The 20,770-nt window shown below is 33.9% G+C and overlaps 1 protein-coding gene across 1 annotated transcript in view; it reads right to left on the reverse strand.

Moving 5' to 3' along the window:
* LOC150096425 (uncharacterized) overlaps positions 1-20,770 on the reverse strand; it is a 77,631-nt gene that overhangs the window by 23,622 nt on the left and 33,239 nt on the right. The window lies entirely within an intron of this gene.

Genomic DNA, 20,770 nt, shown 5'->3' on the forward strand with positions numbered 1-20,770 from the left:
GAAAATATATTTTAATTAACGTTAAAATTAATAGTAATCATAACAAGAAAAATTTATGAGTTTTGCATTACAACAGTAATATAGTAATTTCTGCATTTTACAATTTACAATTATATTTCAATTCATAGTTTATTTTAATTCAAAATTTACATTTGCAAATTCTCTTGTGCTTGTTAGCAGTAGGGAATGTTGAATGCTTTCATTTCACTTTTTCACAATTCATTTATAACATTCTTAATAATCTTTCATACTAATTTTTTAATAGCAAAAATAATAATATTCTTATTGGTCTTCGTGAATAGATACACTTCTTTTATTACGATATGTGTCTCTGTTGTTGGATAGGTGTTATTTAAGTAATTCCTCATTGTTATTATTATTATTATTATTATTATTATTATTATTATTATTATTATTATTATTACACAGCACAGAAGGCGCTGTGTAGGCAGACGGATGCATGTACGCTGTATCGCTGTTGCTTGTTTTATAAGTTTAAAGTGTTAATTAACTCATGTTTCTAACTTGAAAGTGCTACTATTTCATTCTACTAGTCACGCTGAAGACAGGGACGTTCAAATTATCAAAATCGGATAAGTAAGATTCAATTTTCAGTGTTGGAAGTTCATAGAGTGTACTGAAGTCACCAGCCAACGAAGGACGTCGCCATTTTAAAAGTCGCACTATAGTCGCTAACCGAAGAAAGGCTAAAGATCACGGAGACAGTGAAGTTAAACAAAAGGAGCTGTAACAAATGCAATAAGCCATTAAGTGATGAAGGGGACCGACCATATTGTTCCGGATGTAACAAAAAACAACACGTCCACTGTTCAGGGATCTCAGAAAGCACGTGGAAAGCAAAAGGAGCTGAAACGGACCGAATAGCGATGTCAACAGTGCCGTGAGAAAACGAAGAACAAAGACCAGACACCAAAGAAAAGTAATGAAGCACATCAAGGTAAGCCGTTTCCGGATCCTAAAATTATAGATAACTTTGATTCTTTTAAACACATGGTGAAAAACTTATTAAATGCACACATGGATAAAATTAACAAAAAATTCGAGGAGTATGAACATTACATACAGTTTAATAACGAGACCTCTGAAGAAATGTTAGGAACCGTGCGAGAAATAAAGACGAAATTAACGGTAGCGATAGAAACGCAAGAAACACTGCAGCGCGAAAATCAAGAATTGCGGAAAGAAGTAAACAAACTCAAATGACAAATGGAACACATGCTACAAAAAGAAAGAAAAAAAGAACTTCAAATTAAGGGAATAACGAAAGAAAATACAGAAGACTTAAGCAACATAATGCAACTGATCGGCAACAAAATTGGAATTCAAATCGCAACCACAGATATCACCTATATCAACCGAGGCCCACAAAAAAATAAAGAGAGACCGCCACCAATCATCGCTCGTTTTACCAACAGAAATCTGAGAGACTCCATTCTTACAGCAAGCAAGAAAACAAGGCCGACAACAACGATCCTAACTGATAAGAAACTCCCAACACCAATCTATATAACGGAACACTGGACTCCATACTTCAAAAATCTTCTATACCAAGCAAGGAAGACAAAAACAGAAAAACTACAAGTTCCTGTGGACAAAAAATTCCCAGATATTTTTGAGAAAGAATGAAAACACTCGAGTATACATAATTACAAGTAAATCCGACTTACACAGACTACCAATATAAAACACTAACTCTTTACATCCTTAAGAATAAGATTAGAACTCATTTAAAAACTATATAATGGAGATCTCAAACATAGGCGAACATATCCAGTCAGACAACATAAACTCCAAGGTCTTTCACTCCTTGAAGAAATGGTTAGACAACATTTCCACTAACACTAACTTCACTATCATACACACAAATATAAGAAGTATAAAAGAAACACTGGCTAACATTGATAACACAGCTCAATTATATCATGATAAACATGATATAATACTGACCGAAGTTGAAATAAATGACACAGAAATTTAAGCATACAACATAAATAATTATCAAACCTACAACTTATATAGACCAAACAAAAGAGGAGGTAGAATTGTGGCATTTATCAAAGAAATATACAATGTGACAGAAAAACAAACTCACTTCGAACATGCGGAAACACTAATTTTGGAACTCACATAGACACAATAGTATCAAATACAAAATAAACACAATATACAGACCCTCAGATAATAATCCACTCAGTTTTCTTCACGAATTAGAAACATGGCTAAGCGGCATCGAACCGCGTACAACACACAGGCTCATCCTAATTGGAGACATTAACATAAATACTCTTGACCACGCTTCTTCAACCACTAACACATATCTTGATATACTAAGTCAATACAACATAAACCCTACCATTTATTCCCCAACAAGAGAAGAAATACTCAATAACTCACTAACACAATCATGCATTGATCATATCAATATACGGGCTTCCATCCATACATATACATCATCGGTAATTAACGTAAAAATTGCCGATCACTACTTTGTCTCCGTTTCATTACGTTTCCTACCTCACTCCCACCAACACAAAAGTCGACAAAACTCGATCATACTAAAGAGCATTGTCGATAACCAAGTAAAAAATACAGACTGGAATTCCCTACTTAAAATAAACGATCCTGTAACATTATACGAGAATTTTCAACTAATGATCAGAAATATACAAAAAAGCAACAAAACCTACACCAAACAGGCGACAAACAGACAGCAATCCGTGGCTAAATGACGACATACTAAATACTATTACTGAAAAAGAAAATCTATGGAAAAAACTTAAAAAGTCACCCAGTAACACACATTTACAAACCTTATACAAAAACACAAGAAATAAACTAACAACAAAAATTCGTAGGGCAAAAAGACGATACTACTTCCAAATATTCATGGAATATGACAACAACATTAAGCAAACATGGGCTACACTCAACGAATTAGTAACCCGAAAAAATAAAACTTCAGCACAAGATTTTATTGCAAAAAGCCTCGGTCATGACACAACCCAAGAAGAACTAACAGACTCATTCAACCATGCTTTCACAAAGCACATCACATCAAAAAAGACAAACTACCAACGATCAACAAAAAACTACCGACACAAAGTCAACAACAAACGATGTATTTTCCACCCATAACAAAACAAGAACTGAAAGAAGCAAGCCTACAACTAAACCAAAGACCACTCCAGGAATAGACAAAATAATACTGACAGACCTCGTGAACATAATATTCGACACAGGCATTATTCCACAACAACTAAAAATTGCAGTAATTACGCCAATATACAAACACGGCAAACAAAACGATACTCAGAACTACAGACCAATAGCTACACTACCAGCCATCTCAAAACTTCTAGAAAAAATAACACACACCAGACTACAGAACTATTTACAGAAGTACAACATCATCTCACAAAACCAATACGGCTTTCAGAAAACAAAAGCACCATTACTTTATTAGAAGACATTGCCGACACAATAAACAAAGCTCTCAACAAAAACAAGTACGCCGTCCTCATACTGCTGGACCTAACCAAAGCATTTGACACACTTGAACATCACATACTACTCACCAAACTATACTCAATAGGTATAAGAGGAATACTGCATACATGGTTCAAGAACTACCTCTCAAACAGAACACAAGTCATAAAAATAGGTACACGTCACAGTCGGAATATACAATTAAAACACGGTGACCTCAAGGTGCCATATTATCACCCACTCTATTCAACATACACATTAACAATGTTCATAACATATCCATAAGAAGTCAAATATTTCAATACGCAGATGACACTGCAGAATTATCAATCCACACAGACATTAACACAGCTCTCTGCAAAGCACAACAAGACCTAAACGAAATTACAACATACTTCCACCAAAACGCTACTCTAATCAACGGCACTAAACCACAGATCTTGATAATACACAACCCAAGAATCATACGCCCTGCATCACTATCGATACATTGTCACACATACCGCTGCATTAATAATGTCACTCATACCGCATGCAAAAATACCTGCCAGTGTTCTGAAATCAAACCTGTAACACACGCAAAATACATTGGTCTCTATATAGATTCTCACCTTAAATGGACAAAATATATAGAATACCCATACACCAAACTCCGGATCATCGCAGCAAAACTCTTCCAAGTTAAAGACATTATTCCACCCAACATAAAAAAAAAAAACTCTTATATGACGGTATCTGCTAATTCCTACTCAAATACGGAATAATTGACTATGCAAATACATCAAATAGCCACCTAACAAAATTAGAAACATTAAACAGGAAAATCGTGTCAACAGTGATTTGGACACCTTACACGCAGCAACCAATATCCGACAAGCACATGGCGATACACAGAATTCTGAGCATTAAAAACCTGAAACATTACATGACATTAACAAGGAATTACTTCAACATCACCTATCGAAACAACAGAGACACATATCGGATAACACGAACTACAAAAACTCTCTACATCCCCACACCCTTCAACAACTCATACTGTTCTTTTGTGAGATCACATCAGATACCCACGCAAATCAACAACCTACCAAGAAAGTTAAAACACGTAGATAACTACAGATAAAAAACGATCTCTGGAAAATATTCCAAGTTAAGAAAGTTAAGAAACCATTAACACTAATATACACATCACAAATCACTAGTATCCAATGCCTACATCCCATACATAAACAGTAGCAACAACACAAATAGTGAAGGCTAAATCCCACTCTCTTCATAAAAGCTAACCCAAGCTTCGAAGTAGGTGGGATTAACTTGCCTCACTCATCTACAAGTAATCCTTATAAGCAGATGCAGAAATTTGTATGAATAATCACTCTTTCTCAAACTTTGAAAATAAAAAAATAAATAAAAATTAATGAGAAATAATAATTGTTATTATTACTATTATTATTTGTTACTATTACAAATGAGAAATAATAAAATGTTAAAAAAAAATTTTAAATGTTAATTAATAATTAAAAAACATATGTAATAATCATCATTATGAATATTATAATAATATACGTTGTAAACAGTTATTGTTATTATTATTATTTAAAAAACTTTATGTACGAGAAAACATTTGTTATGCATAATTGTGTTCATATCATGTATGTAATTTATCTGAGAAATAATTAAAAAAAATAATAATAAAAATTATTATCATTATTATTATTATTATTATAAAAACAAAAAACTACCAACACAAAGTCAACAACAAACGATCTATTTTCCACCCATAACAAAACAGGAACTGAAAGAAGCACTCCTAAAACTAAAACCAAAGACCACTCCACGAATAGACAAAATAAGACTCACAGACCTTAAACACACTTTGAATAAATAAATCCAATACTTTTGAAACTCGTGAACATAATATTCGACACAGGCATTATTCCACAACAACAAAAAACTGCAGTAATTACGCCAATATACAAACACGGCAAACAAAACGATACTCAGAACTACAGACCAATAGCTACACTACCAGCCATCTCAAAACTTCTAGAAAAAATAACACACACCAGACTACAGAACTATTTACAGAAGTACAACATCATCTCACAAAACCAATACGGCTTTCAGAAAACAAAAAGCAACATTACTTTATTAGAAGACATTGCCGACACAATAAACAAAGCTCTCGACAAAAACAAGTACGCCGTCCTTATACTGCTGGACCTAACCAAAGCATTTGACACACTTGAACATCACATACTACTCACCAAACTATACTCAATAAGTATAAGAGGAATACTGCATACATGGTTCAAGAACTACCTCTCAAACAGAACACAAGTAACAAAAATAGGTATATGTCACAGTCGGAGTATACAAGTAAAACACGGTGTACCTCAAGGTCCCATATTATCACCCACTCTATTCAACATATATATTAACGGTGTTCATAACATGTCCATAAGAATTCAAATATTTCAATACACAGATGACACTGCACCACTCGCAGTCCACACAGACATCAACACAGCTCTCTGCAAAGCACAACAAGACCTAAACGAAATCACAACATACTTCCACCAAAACGCAATTCTAATCAACGGCACCAAAACACAGATGTTGATAATACACAACCCAAGAATCATACGCTCTACATCACTATCAATACATTGTCACACATACCGCTGCATTAACAACAAAAATACCTGCCAATGTTCCGAAATCAAACCTGTAACACACGCACAATACCTTGGTCTCTATATAGATTCCCACCTTAAATGGACAAAACATATAGAATACCTACACACCAAACTCCGGATCATCGCAGCAATCCCTACTCAGATACGGAATAACAGTCAATACAAATACATCAAACAGCCACCTAACAAAATTAGAAACACTACACAGGAAAATCGTGTCGACAGTGATCTGGACACCTTACACGCAACAACCAATATCCGACAAGCACATGGCGATACGCAGAATTCTGAGCATTAAAAACCTGAATCACTACATGACATTAACAAGGAATTACTTCAACATCACCTATCGAAACAACAGAGACACATATCGTATAACACGACCTACAAAAACTCTCTACATTCCCACACCCTTCAATAACTCATACACGTTCCTTTGTGAGATAGCATCAGATACCCAAGCAACTCAACAACCTACCAAGAAATTTAAAACACGTAGATAACTACAGAACATTAAAAAACGAACTCTTGAAAATATACCAAAAAAGTTAAGAAACCATTAACACTAATATACACATCACAAATCACTAGCTTCCAATGCCTACATCCCATATATAAACAGTAGCAACAACACAAATAGTGAAGGCTAAATCCCACTCTCTTCATAAAAGCTAACCCAAGCTTCGAAGTAAGTGGGGTTAACTTGCCTCACTCATCTAAAAGTAATCTTTATAAGCAAATGCAGAAATTTGTATGTATAATCATTCTTTCTCAAACTTAAAAAAATAAAATAAAATAAAAATCAAATAAAATAATAAAAATTATGCCAAAAATTCTGTATAATCTTCATTGTTAATATTAGAAGAACATGTGTTGTAAATACATAATATAAAGGCAAAAAAGTGTTATTAAAAATTTTAATTGAAATCCAATGTAGGAATTGCCGCACTTAGTGCTGAACTCGGTAAAATTATAAGATGCAATGTCACACAAGATATTTATTGTATGTATAAATATTTTAGCAATCAATAAAATATATATTATTTTAAAAAAAAAAAAATATATATATATATATATATGTAGAAAGTATTTTTACCTTGGGTATAATTATGTTAAAGATACCAAGCAAATTTTAAACTTGGTTTTACTCCATTTTTCCCAAGTAAGCAAACAGACAAAAATTTCAAGTTTGCGCCTGCAAGTGATGCAAGACAAGCTGATCCTACAGGTAGTGCAAGACCAGGGAAACTCGTGGTAGAAGTGGAACAAGCTCCGATCACTAATCTTAATATTTACCCTTAATGCCAAAACACATCTCCAATAAGGGGATGTATGATGTTTTGTATTAAAGGCAAGGTGCCACTACCCAAAGGCAAGGGGCCACTACCCACGACCTTTATAGCTCTCATCAGTGGGAGCTAGGCTAGAAATACCAAGATTTAGTAATACAAAGTTTAAAATTTTAAAGTTTAAAATTTGCTTGGTATCTTTAACATAATTATACCCAAGGTAAAAATACTTTCTACATTTAGATCTCCTCCTGAGATTTTTATTTAATAAGGTTAGAACACCTTATGGTAACTTGTTTTGGTAAAATACTTACAAGCTCTGTATTACTAAATCTTGGTATTTCTAGCCTAGCTCCCACTGATGAGACCTCAATAAAGGTCGAAACCGGTCTGGGTAGTTGCCCCTTGCCTTTAATACAAAACATCATACATCCCCTTATTGGAGATGTGTTTTGGCATTAAGGGTAAATATTAAGATTAGTGATCGGAGCTTGTTCCACTTCTACCACGAGTTGCCCTGGTCTTGCACTACCTGTAGGATCAGCTTGTCTTGCATCACTTGCAGGCGCAAACTTGAAATTTTTGTCTGTTTGCTTACTTGGGAAAAATGGAGTAAAACCAAGTTTAAAATTTGCTTGGTATCTTTAACATATATATATATATATATATATATATATATATATATATATATATTATTTATTCCCACATATATATATATATATGTTATATATATATATATATATATATATATATATATATTATTATTAAAAAATATATATTGTTATTAAAAATATATATATATATATATATTATTAAAAAAATTATTATTATTACTATTATTTTTATTATACATTTTATAATGATATTTGTTATTATTGTTGTTGTTATTATTGTTCTGTACTAATCATTCTCTACTAAACCGAAAATATAATATGTGAATAGTCTAAATGTAAAGAGCAGTATGATAAAGATAACACTTTGTCAAATAAAAAAAAAAAGAGAAATAAATATGTATACATAATAAAATGTTAAATGCAGCATGTAATCTGATCAACAACCTTGTGTAACTGTGAACAATATTTGTAAACGATTATTGTGATCGTCATTATTCTGTTATATGAATTCCACATTGTGCAATTAAGAAGATGTTAAGAGGGAAAAGTGTAACGTCAGAAATTACAGCTCTGTTTCCTGAATGTTATGAACTATATGTCATTCTCTGAAAGGTGATGATAAGTGAAAGTAAACTGATGTACCGAATTGTACACATGGTTAGTACAGAACTGTAAAGTTGTAAAATTGCAAAGTTTCATTTATTTATTTTGTTTATTTATTCGTATGGAGTTCTCTCCCTTTTCTCCCCCATCCGTATTATGGCGATTTGAGCCCCTTCATGGGGGGTTAAGGATTTATGGCTGTAGACTCGTGTGTGTTCACGGGGTCGGTGTGCCTGCTTGCGGGATGAGAAACCCCAGATAAACTGGGAGAAAAAATCCTGCTGTCCGCACCCAAAGACCGGCTTACTTGGCTATGGCTGAGGAAGATCCTTAAGCTCCTCACGTCGGCGACGGGAATCGAACCTAGGACACTCCTTCCCCAGGCATATGGTTGCGAAGCGCAAGGCCACAAGGCTAACCGCGAATAAATTTTCATTGGCTCATTATTAATGTGAATTGTGAACAAAAATGGATTGTAAAATCAAATTGCAAATAACAAAATGCAAAAATAGCTGTTTAACTGCTTTAATGTAAAGCTGTAACTACAAATTGTTTTTGTTAGTAATTAATTTTAACATTAATTCTAATATTACTTTGTCCTAATCATAAAAATTTTAATAACGTGTAACAAAATGTACCCAACACTCTGTAATTTCTTTGAATGATAATAAACTGTGTGTATTATTATTATTATTATTATACAAACACCTCCCGCAGTAAAGATTCATTAAGGGATGCAATAGTAAGTTTCATTCTACCAGATATAATATATATCATACCTGTTTTCTCACTTTTCACCTCATTTGGCAATAAATTTCACTCTCCATGCAAAAAAGTCATGCACACTCATTTACGTACCACTCCTTTCAAGAAAATTTCATCTCTTTATCCTCTTTCCTCCTTGAACACTTTGAAAAATATCTTGGGTATGAATTTTTTTTCCAATCAATCAAATCAAACTTTATTAACCATCCACTTATTCCACGCAAATATGGAGTTCCCAAGATCCACAAGGAATATACTCCACTCCGTCCCATCTTTGAAGGCATTGATTCACCACCATACAACTTTTCAAAACACCTCGCAAAATACCTCAAATGTTTTTCGGGCAAGTCTTCGTCTTTTATTAGTAACTTTGCAGATTTTGTATCATACATTAAGGATATTGCTGTTAAAGAAAATGAAATCATGGCTAGCTCTGACATAGTATCCTTGTTCACAAATGTTCCTGCAGACGAAGTCCTGACAGTAATCAAAGACGAGTTTTTCATAAAAATGTTAGCCTTACTTACTCATTGCGTCAAGTCTGGATACTTTAGATTTCAAGACACCATCTACAAGCAAAATCATAGTCTAGCAATGGGAAATCCTTTATCTCCTGTACTTGCCAAATTTATCTGGAAGATTTTGGAATTTGGAAACGATATGTGGACATTTTCCTCATTTGGAGCCATGGACGTGAATCTCTTCTAGATTTACTTGAACATCTCAATAGTCAACACCCGAATATATAATTCACGGCTGAATTTGAAACTAATGGTTTCCTGCTTTTCTTGGATGTGAAACTAACCCTTTCTTCTGAAAATCATAAAATTTCTATGATCTTTTAGAGATCATAGAAATTTTATGATTTCTATGATCTCTGATCTATGATTTCTATGATCTATGAGTACAGAAAACCTACACACACCAATAGATATCTCCATAGTCAGTCCCATCATTTCCATCCTCAGAAACTTTGAATTATTTCTACTTTGGGACATAGAGCTGGCTCACTTCTTCACGACACAGACGAACTTCGTAAAGAAATCCATTTTCTTACATCTACATTCAGACTGAATGGTTATTCTCAAAAAAAATTACTAAAAAATTGCATTTTAATCCTTCTAGCTGCCATACTCAAGAAATGTATAATGTTAAAGATAATATGTCTATTCCATACATAAGCACGGTTTCTCAAAAATTAGCCAAGGTTCTCAAAAAATATAACATTAGAACTTTATTTACTCCGCTTCCTAAGATCCGTTCTCTAGTGAGCCGTCCAAAGCCTAGCCATCACAATCTGAAATATCCCGGTGTGTACAAGATATGGTGTGACTGCGACATTCCTTACTTTGGCCAGACGGATAAGTCTATTGAATTGCGTTTAGAGGAGCACAGGAGGGACATCGCTTACAAGAGAACACGTGCCAGTGCTTTATCCAGCCATGTTCTTTTTTTCGGCCAATTCTGACGATGAAAACCATAGTCATACAATCCTTTGGGATAGATCTAACAACGCTTTCCGTTGCCATGACGAATTGGAGAGAACAATTGTAGAATCTAGAGAAATCATCCTCAACACTGTACATTTAAATAATAATTTAAGCTATAACCTCCCAGACTGTCATTCTTCTGTGATCAAATAGTGTGGCTCACGAGATGCTATACGCACGCACTCACCCAACAGTGTGGCCAACGAAGGAACTTTGAATACGTTATCTACAACGTTTTCATGTTAAATATGTATAGTGACTTTCCTGTGCTGTTCACAAGTTTTTTGTCTTCAATGTTTAGTGTTTTTTTCTTTTTTATAAAAACACCCGAAGAAGGCTATAAAAAGCCGAAACTATTCGTGATACTATTAAAACTTTTTTCCTTTTCTCTCGGACACACACACACACACACACACACACACACACACACACACACACACACACACACACACACACACACACACACACACACACACACACACACACACACACACACACACACGAGTAGAGGGGTATTTTGCAGATCTTACTGAGAACTACTACAGCAACGGGATATCGGCACTGGAGCATTGTGGAATAAATGTATTAGTCTTAAGGGAAATTATGTTAAAAAATAAAAACATTATCAAATTATAAATTCGTTTTTTTCATTGTTAGGTATATGACTGCTAAATTGCACTTCTTGTCCGTGTGCTTGCAACAGATAGTATGTATCATATCCAGATTTTGCTGGACTTTTATAGTATACATCCTGAGAAAATTCACAGGACTCTTCACAGGTGTCGTTTCGTTCCATTGTCAAGAGTCCAGTGAATTTTCTGCTCCTTGTTAATTTGTAGTTATATTGCTCTTGATCACCACTTTTATTAAATTTTTTTTTTTCATATTTTACTTCGGATAGTAACTTAAGGTAAGCTAATTACGAACTTTTTACAAAAACGATGAGAAATTAACTTTAAATGATTTTATGAATGTCAGTCGATCCTTGTGATGAATAGTTCCTTTGTTTTAGAGTTTCATACAACGTTTCAGAGATAGAATGGGAGTTCATGTCTTCTATATCGATTCTATCATAACTGTGCGATTGGCAAGACAACGACAAAATTATGTTTGCTCAGGTGCAAAAATTAATTACGTTAGTGAGGCCAGTAGAGGGCGAAGGGGTAAAGTGAAAGATTTGATCATTTTAGTAGGAACGAATGATTTTAAAGGAGGAAAGCATGTTATGAGAGAGGACATGAAAGAATTAGTTGTAGTAGCAAAAGAAAAGAATGAGGGAGTTAAACTCCCAACTAGCCAGGATGTATATTATATAAGTTCAGCAAAATCTGGTTAGGATGCATGCTATCTGTTGTAAGGGATAAGAAGTGCAATTTAGCCATCATGTCCGTTTGAAGGTGCGATAATCCTTAAAGCTGAACACAACACGTAACGAGGTTATCTCCGTTTATAGCTGTGTCTCAGTTACCTATGACAAGAAACGGACTTACTTGTTCTACGCGGGATGACTGCACTGTTAGTTATACTGAATAGACTAAAAATATAGAAATTATTTTCATTTTGGTTTTCTTCTTTTATTGAAAAAAATAATAAATACTTCGAATTAACTTGAAAAACCAATGCAATTTTTCATTTTGCAAATATTTGCTATATTTGCAATTTATTAAAAATAATAATTTGCTTTATAGATAATAATATGAAAATCTTTAATCATACCAAATGTGAAGTACATACTTCGAAAAGCATGAAATTCGAAATTACAAGAAAGTAGATAAATGTAATTTGGTTAATATGAGCGGTCATAGCAGCAGGAAGGGGTGGGGGGTTGAAATACTTCAAAACAAACAAAAAATTTTAAGCAATTCCATATAGGTCATGTCTCAGATAATTTCATCATATATATATATATATTTATATTGCTTCCACCCATGAAATGTTACTTAAAGACACAGCATTACTATTAAAATGAACACTCTACAAAAAACAATAAAAATAACGATTTCTTTCGTTTTTCAACAGCGGGTTCATTTGAAATACTGAATTTAAATTTGCGATATTTTAAAAGTATCATTGACATGAGAATGTAACGCAATTTAACATGTCTCGTTAATAAAAGCAGAAAGAGTTGTTCTCAAACAGTAGCAGTACATCTAAATCTGTAAATATAACAACTTGTGATGCATATTTCCATACATTGTGAAAGTGAATATTAAAATAAAAAGAAATGTTCAAAAAAGTAATTTATTGCAATAAATTTTCTTGACAGCATTTCATTTTCAGAATATTTTAAAACAATTGTTTAACACAAGCGCGAAATTAGTACAAAAATAATTTCTACAATACAGTATTTTCTGTAACACATCTTCCAAAATGAATATGTATGCACGCGGTTTTATATACTGGAAACAACCAAATTGTTGACTTGGAATTTCCTAATGGAGGTAACTCCAGGTATAGTTTGCCCACAGATTAGAGACCTTCGACACTTCTGCGCATGTCCCAAAACGGAGAATCCATTCCGATAATAGGGTAATCAATCCGTCTTCTGGGATGAGTACGTTTATTATTACAGGTCGGAAAATTTAGCTTTTCTTTTACGAACAATGTAGTTTTTAAAGTGTAACTACTTTGCTTGTATAACAGTTGGAAAAATGTACGTAGAGTATTAACAAAGTTAAAAAAGGTATAGCATAAAACAAAAATTTAACGAAATTTATTTTTAAGAAAGTTTTCTATAAAATAAAAATAATTATACAGAAAAACAGAATTTTTTTTTTTTTTTCAAATGAACTTAGATGTTCTAAACTCACAGTTGAGAGAACTGACACACTTTAATGTCCTATACCGATTAATTATTTATGACTTGTTGTGACTCTTTTAACAAACCCATTCAAAGAAAAGGCTGGGAAAAAATACCATTATCAAATCCTTTTAATCTTCATAGTCATCTGAATCGGTGTCCAAATCGCCATCACTTTCACTTAAACTGATCACCAACACATGTTCACTGTTCTAGGTCAATAGGTCATAAACGTTACAAATCCGCTACAGTTAGTTATTCTCATTATTTCCAATGTTCAGTTGACAAAAATAGTAAGAAAAAAGTTACGTACAATTTCTCTTCAAAAAACACTCAGAGAAAGTACATTATAGATCATATTCAGAAATCTCCTCTCAGTGAAAAAGAAAATACTACATATTTATTATTATTATTATTATTATTATCATCATCATCATCGTCATCATTATCTGGCATATTCTTTTATTACAAAAAAGAAATCACAGCAATGTTGGAAAGACATTCACCACTAGTTTAGAGAGGTGGCATTTTTGAATTAGCTATACATTTACTACAATTTTACACTAAAATATGTGAGTATGCTCCCCAGTTGATTTAAGATTGAATGAATTGTCTTTTGAAAGGTTTAAAAATCAATTATTTCAAACATCAGCAAGATGAATAGGTGTTTTCTCCCCACCCCAAATGAACGCTTATACAACACATATGCGTGATTTTTTTTTTTTTTAATTCAAATATTTTTTCTTTCTTAAATAACTGCATTAAATAATTTATAAGTTATCGATGATAAAAGTGAAATAAATTAAGAACTTATTTTAACATACATATTGTATCAGACTATAAAAGAAATATCGGTATTACTCTTTGGCAGTGGTTAAATTCTAAACGAATAAGCTCCGGGGCCCTTACAGTAAGAACCATAAATTTGAGGCTATTGCTTATTTTATAATCGCAATATTTTTTATAATTTTTTTTTTTTCTTGTAGAGTTAAACTATTAGAAATTCTTTTCCACACCACCAGAATCATTAAATACAAACACAAAAACGGAAACTGCTTCAGATACATATACAAAATTACCAACATATAATACTAACATATAACATATAACTCGTAAGATAGACAAATATATGTGTTTACTCATATTAGTAAATGAAATTTTTCTGTCAGCTTAAAAGTAGAATTATGTTCTCCATGTCAGGGGACTAGCCTGATGATGGAAAAGTACAGTGGTAGGGCTGCTAGCTGAAGGCTTCAGAACTAACACCTTCTTCCGAATTTAAACCCATAGGAGGAATATGGTATATTGAAGGGGGAAAGAGTAGTTTATAGAAGAATTATAGTAAGGTTTATAGAGAGGGCATAGTTGTAAGGCCAGCAATGAAAAGACCCCATGGCCCTCGAGTACTCTAATAGCATAAGGGTCACAAAATAAGAAAAGTTGGCTGATAAGGCCTTATAGGAAAGATTAATGTAAGTGGATCTTCCTTAAAGTAGTAGAAGAAGAAGAGGATAGATTCCAGCTAGGGGTCTGTGGGAGTGCCACTTCCCTTACAATCAAGATGATTGCCACTTATGACCCTGTTGGTCCACAAGTCCTTATTCAGTATATTCGGACCACCCCACCATACATACACACAAACACATGCACGCGCGCACACGCACGCACGCACGCACGCACGCACGCACGCACACACACACACACACACACACACACACACACACACACACACACCCATGGCGGGCTCCCCTATCAGCCACCCAAGGGACGCGCTCTCTCTAGCGGTTACAGGATCCCCCCGAGAGCTCACAGAAAAAGATAATCGGATTGAATCTATGGAAAACGATCCTGGAATGGAGAAGAACAAAAATGGAAACGATAAAATATAATCCACATAGCAAACTGGAATGTAAGAGGAATAGCATATAAAGAAATAGAATTATACCAACTATTAAATGAAACAAATTTTAAAATCGCAGTAATCACTGAAACAAAAAAGAAATTAAAAGGAACTATGAGAACCGAAAAAAAATTCTAATGTGATATACAGTGTAGTCGACAGAGACCAAAGAGCACAAGCATTCAAAACAGTTAAAACACTATAAATTATGGAATGAAAGAATAATAGAAGCTAGAATAAAAATAGAGACTATTTAACAATAATTGGTTTATATGCCCCAGAAGAAGAAAGAGAACAGGATAATATTGATTTTTATAATCAGCTACATACAAAGATCATTAAAATCATTAAATGATATCTCAAAGCAATATAATATGACAATATCCAAAGAAAAAACAAAAATAATGGCATTCAAATGAGAAAACCCAATAAGAAGTAAAATAGTGATAGATAATAAAATACTAGAACAAGTAAACACTTTCAGATACTTGGGATGTGATCTATCATACGAAGAAGAAAAAGACATAGACACTAAAATATCAAACTTTGTCAAAGTAAATGGCATAATAAATAGTATATTTAAGCCATCCCTGGTACAAAAACACACTAGAATCAGACTATATAATGTCTTGTCAAAACCAACTCTACTATACGGAAGCGAAACATGGACCATGAAAAGGAAAGATGAAAAACGAATTCAAACAGCAGAAATGAAGTTTCTCAGAAAAACAGCTGGATATACCAAGTGGGACCACAAAACAAATGAAGAAATCTTACAATCCCTAAAAATCAAACCAATTAATTACTACATAAGACAGTATAAACAAAAATGGCTAGAACATTTAAATCGAAATGGACAACAGCAGACTACCAAAAATATTATACAGATACAAAATAAGTGGAAAAAGAAGAATCGAAAGACCAAGAAAGAGATGGCATGAGACCGGAACAGGCCACATGGCCTATATTCCATGACAGGAAGAAGAAGAAGAAGAAGAGGATAATCAGCTACAAATCATATATAATAAAATAAATAAAAATGCTTACGTAATTTTAGCAGGAGACTTAAATGCAAGAATTGGAAATACGAAAATTAATAATAATAATATAGGAATACATGGAGAACATACTCTAAACAGGAATGGCAAAAAATTGATTGATTTTGTAGTTTATAATAACCTAAAAATAATGAATTCCATCTATAAACATAAAGACGTACATAAATATACTTGGGCAGCAAGAGGATGGAATTCAATATTAGATTACTTTATATTAAATGAAAAGACATCAAGATTTTTACTAGATGTTAGAGTTCACAGAGGATATGAAATTAGCAGTGACTACTTCCTTGTTAAAATAAAATTAAGATTACCACCTAAATGGCTACAAGTAACAAGAACAGAAAGAAAATTTGAAACATTTGTTTATAAAACTAGACTACTGAATGAAACAAATGTACAATGGCTATATGAACAAAGAATTAACCATTTCTTTTAGGGTTACACGGTGATCAGCATTCATTTTAAAAATTTTATGGAATTTACAACCGTGTTAAAAAACTTTTTTATTATTCTGACGTTTCGATCTTCACATCAAGATCATTATCTGGAGCGTACATAAGTATACAGAACAAGCTGAGTTACATCATTAACTGTAAGCTAGAGAAACAATGATTTGATCACATGTTATTCTACTGGCGTGACCTCTGGTGGATAAAAAAAATTAAAAATTAAAAAAATTAAAAATAAACTAAAATAATTTTTTTTTATATCAAGCTAAATTCTATTTTTTCAATGAGAGGAATAAACATTCTTTTAGATGGTTTTCTTTCAGAAACAGTTGGTGTCCTATTTTTAGTATTACAGTTCCTATTTTTGATTTACAATACTGGATTTTTCTACAGTCCTGTTAATAGTTGTTCTTGGTGAGGAAGGTCGAATATATGCCTTCCATATGTTTGGGATTTTTAAACCATCATTGTTGTTCAGATTGGGGTGGTTGCTGATAATCTCGCAGGCTTCCTTGAATTTCCGTTCGTACCATGTTCTAGTGTGATGTAGACAGCTGGTAGTTTTCCAGTCAATTCTGTGTAAGGTATTCAGGGCATGATCAGAAAGGCCAGCTTCACCATAATTATTATATTTAATGTGTCGTTTATATTTTTTTGTCTGAGAGGAATAGTGCGTCCTGTTTCTCCTATATATGGTATGTTGCAAGTACAATAAATCCGGTATACTCCAGGGTGAGCTAGTGGAGGGATTGGGTCTTTGGATGAGTTGAGTAAGTTTTTTAATTTTGCAAGAGGTTTAAAGGTGGCTTTGAGGTTGTACTTTTGTAGTACTCTGTTTATTTTGTCTGATATTCCTTTAATGTAGGGAATGGTTATAGTTTTACTGTAGTCTGCTTTGTCATTGTTTTTTATTGTGGTTTTGTAGAGAATTTTGTTTATAGTATTTTGGCTGTATCCGTTTTTTTGTAGTTATTACTGATAATTTTAAACTCGTCTTTCAGTGCCTGTTCACTGGAACAAATCGTCTGAGCTCTGTTTTTTAGCGTGTTGATGACACCTAGTTTTTGTGTTGGGTGGTGGTAGGAGTTTATGTGTATATATTGTCCCGTATGTGTCGGTTTTCGGTAAACAGTGAAGGAAAGATTGCCCGAGGGATGACGTGTGACAAGTGTATCTAGAAACGGAAGTGTGTTGTATTTTTCAATTTCAATTGTGAACTGTATTCAAATACATGCAAATATGTAAATAGGACACCAGCTGTTTCTGAAAGAAAACCATCTAAAAGAATGTTTATTCCTGTCATTGTAAAAATAGAATTTAGCTTGATATAAAAAAAAAATTTTTTTTTTTTATTTTTAATTTTTTAAATTTTTTTATTTTTTTAAATTTTTATTTTATTTTATTTTATTTTTATTCACCAGAGGTCACGCCAGTAGAATAACATGTGATCAAATCATTGTTTCTCTAGCTCACAGTTAATGATGTAACTCAGCTTGTTCTGCATACTTATGTACTCCAGATGATGATCTTGATGTGAAGATCGAAACGTCGGGATAATAAAAAAATTTTTAACACGGTTGTAAATTCCATAAAATTTTTAAAATGAATGCTGATCACCGTGTAACCCTAAAAGAAAGGATTACGATAATTCATGGAGATTCGACCCACAAGCGATGTAACCAATACGGTAAGCTGAAGATGCAAGTTTCGAATTTGATCAATCGACTGGCGTTTTTAAAACGGTGTAGGGACAGCGATATCACTCCTAACTGCATCAGGCTAAAGAGGAAATTCACTTCAACAAAGGCACAAAGAATATACCACCGCATGGAGAAAGCACTACTGAGAGAGCAGATCCAAGCTACCAGAAAGAACCTAGCCGCTACACAAAACCAGCTACTAAAAGAAAAAACGGAGCTGTCCAACTACTTAAACGCAGATATCTGGATAATCATAGAAAGGATTACGGACAACACCACATCCAACAAACGAAAAAAGAAAACCTAATTTCCAAATTTCAAAGACTAAAAGAACGACAAAACCAGCCGCCAGATTCAACGTTTGCCACAGTGAACAAGAACAACCAACCAGAAGCAAGAAACAACAGGAGCCACCAATCACCCACAGGTATCAATAACATAATTAACCTATCTAACCACGCTCTAAACAAAGACGAAATCCCTATACTTAACAAAGGTTTAAATTTAATTTTTCCATATTGCAAATAACTTCAAGACAAACTTGAAGTTATTTGCAATATGGAAAGAGGCCTAAGATTCATACCTAATAATATGGCAGACAAAATATGTATAGAAATTGCGAACATTTTAAACCATAACAAAACAATAACAAGCAACATGACTTAACACGAATTAACAGCGATAAAATCACTTAAAACAAATCCGAATAGTAATAACCAGAGCCGATAAAAAAATGCCACTCTCATTTTAAACCGTACCACTTATATAGAAAAAATGAATCTGCTGGTCTCCGACAATAACACATACAAACTAGTTAACTACAACCCAACTAACAGAACAAAAAACAAAACGGAGAAACTACTTAAATCAATTACCACATGGCCCGCAGATACAATCAAAAAACTGTTCCCTCATTACGCGCGCTCCCCTAGAATTTACGGGCTACCAAAAATTCATAAAGAAAACACCCCGCTAAGACCTATCGTTGAAGGAATTGATAGCCCGACGTATCACTTAGCCAAAAAATTAGCGGCAACACTCAAGGAGTTGGTAGGTCATTCCCCCTCCTATATCAAAAACAAACAACACTTCATACACATCATCAAAGACATTGCATTAGAAAATGATGATTTATTAGTCAGTTTTGACGTCTCTGCCCTCTTTACGAATATCCCAATCAATGACACAATCCTTCTCCTACAAAACAAATTCCCTCCAGATATCACGGCGCTTTTTGCGCATGTATTACGGTCGGGTTAATGACCGCGCAGTTAGCCTAGTGGCTTTGCGCTTCGCAACCATATGCCTGGGGAAGGAGTGTCGATTCCCGTTGTAGACGTGAGGAATTTGAGGATCTTCCTCAGGATCTTCCAAGTTAGCCGGTCTTGGGCGCGGTCAGTAGGGTTTTTTCCGCCAGTTTATCTGGCGTTTTTCATCCCGCAAACAGGCAAACTGGCCCCGTGAACATACACATTTACAGTCAAAAATATATCCCCCCCAGCGGCAGACCAGGCGACGGGTCGGTTGGGAGTAGTACTAACAAGAAGTCGCATCTAAGTAACACGCGGACCCTGCATAGGAAGCGGGAATAACGCGTAGAAGAAGAAGAAGATTACGGCCGGGTTAATTTGTATGGCAAAACGCCTTCTACTTACAAAAAGAAGGCACAGCCATGTGCTCGCCATTATCCCCCCCCTATTGCTAACTTTTACATGGAACATTTTGAGCAACTTGCCCTAGATTCCTCCCCTCTAAAACCCAAAGTCTGGCTTAGATACATTGACGATGTTTTCGCGATCTGGTCCCATGGCCGCCAGACATTAGACACATTCCTTAGCCACACTAAACAAACAACAAAAACGCATACAGTTCACAATTGAAATTGAAAAAACA

The sequence above is a fragment of the Typopeltis vanoorti genome, chromosome 19 (assembly GCF_054136105.1).
Source record: "Typopeltis vanoorti isolate ZY-2024b chromosome 19, IOZ_Tvanoo_1.0, whole genome shotgun sequence".
Lineage (NCBI taxonomy): Eukaryota > Metazoa > Arthropoda > Arachnida > Uropygi > Thelyphonidae > Typopeltis > Typopeltis vanoorti.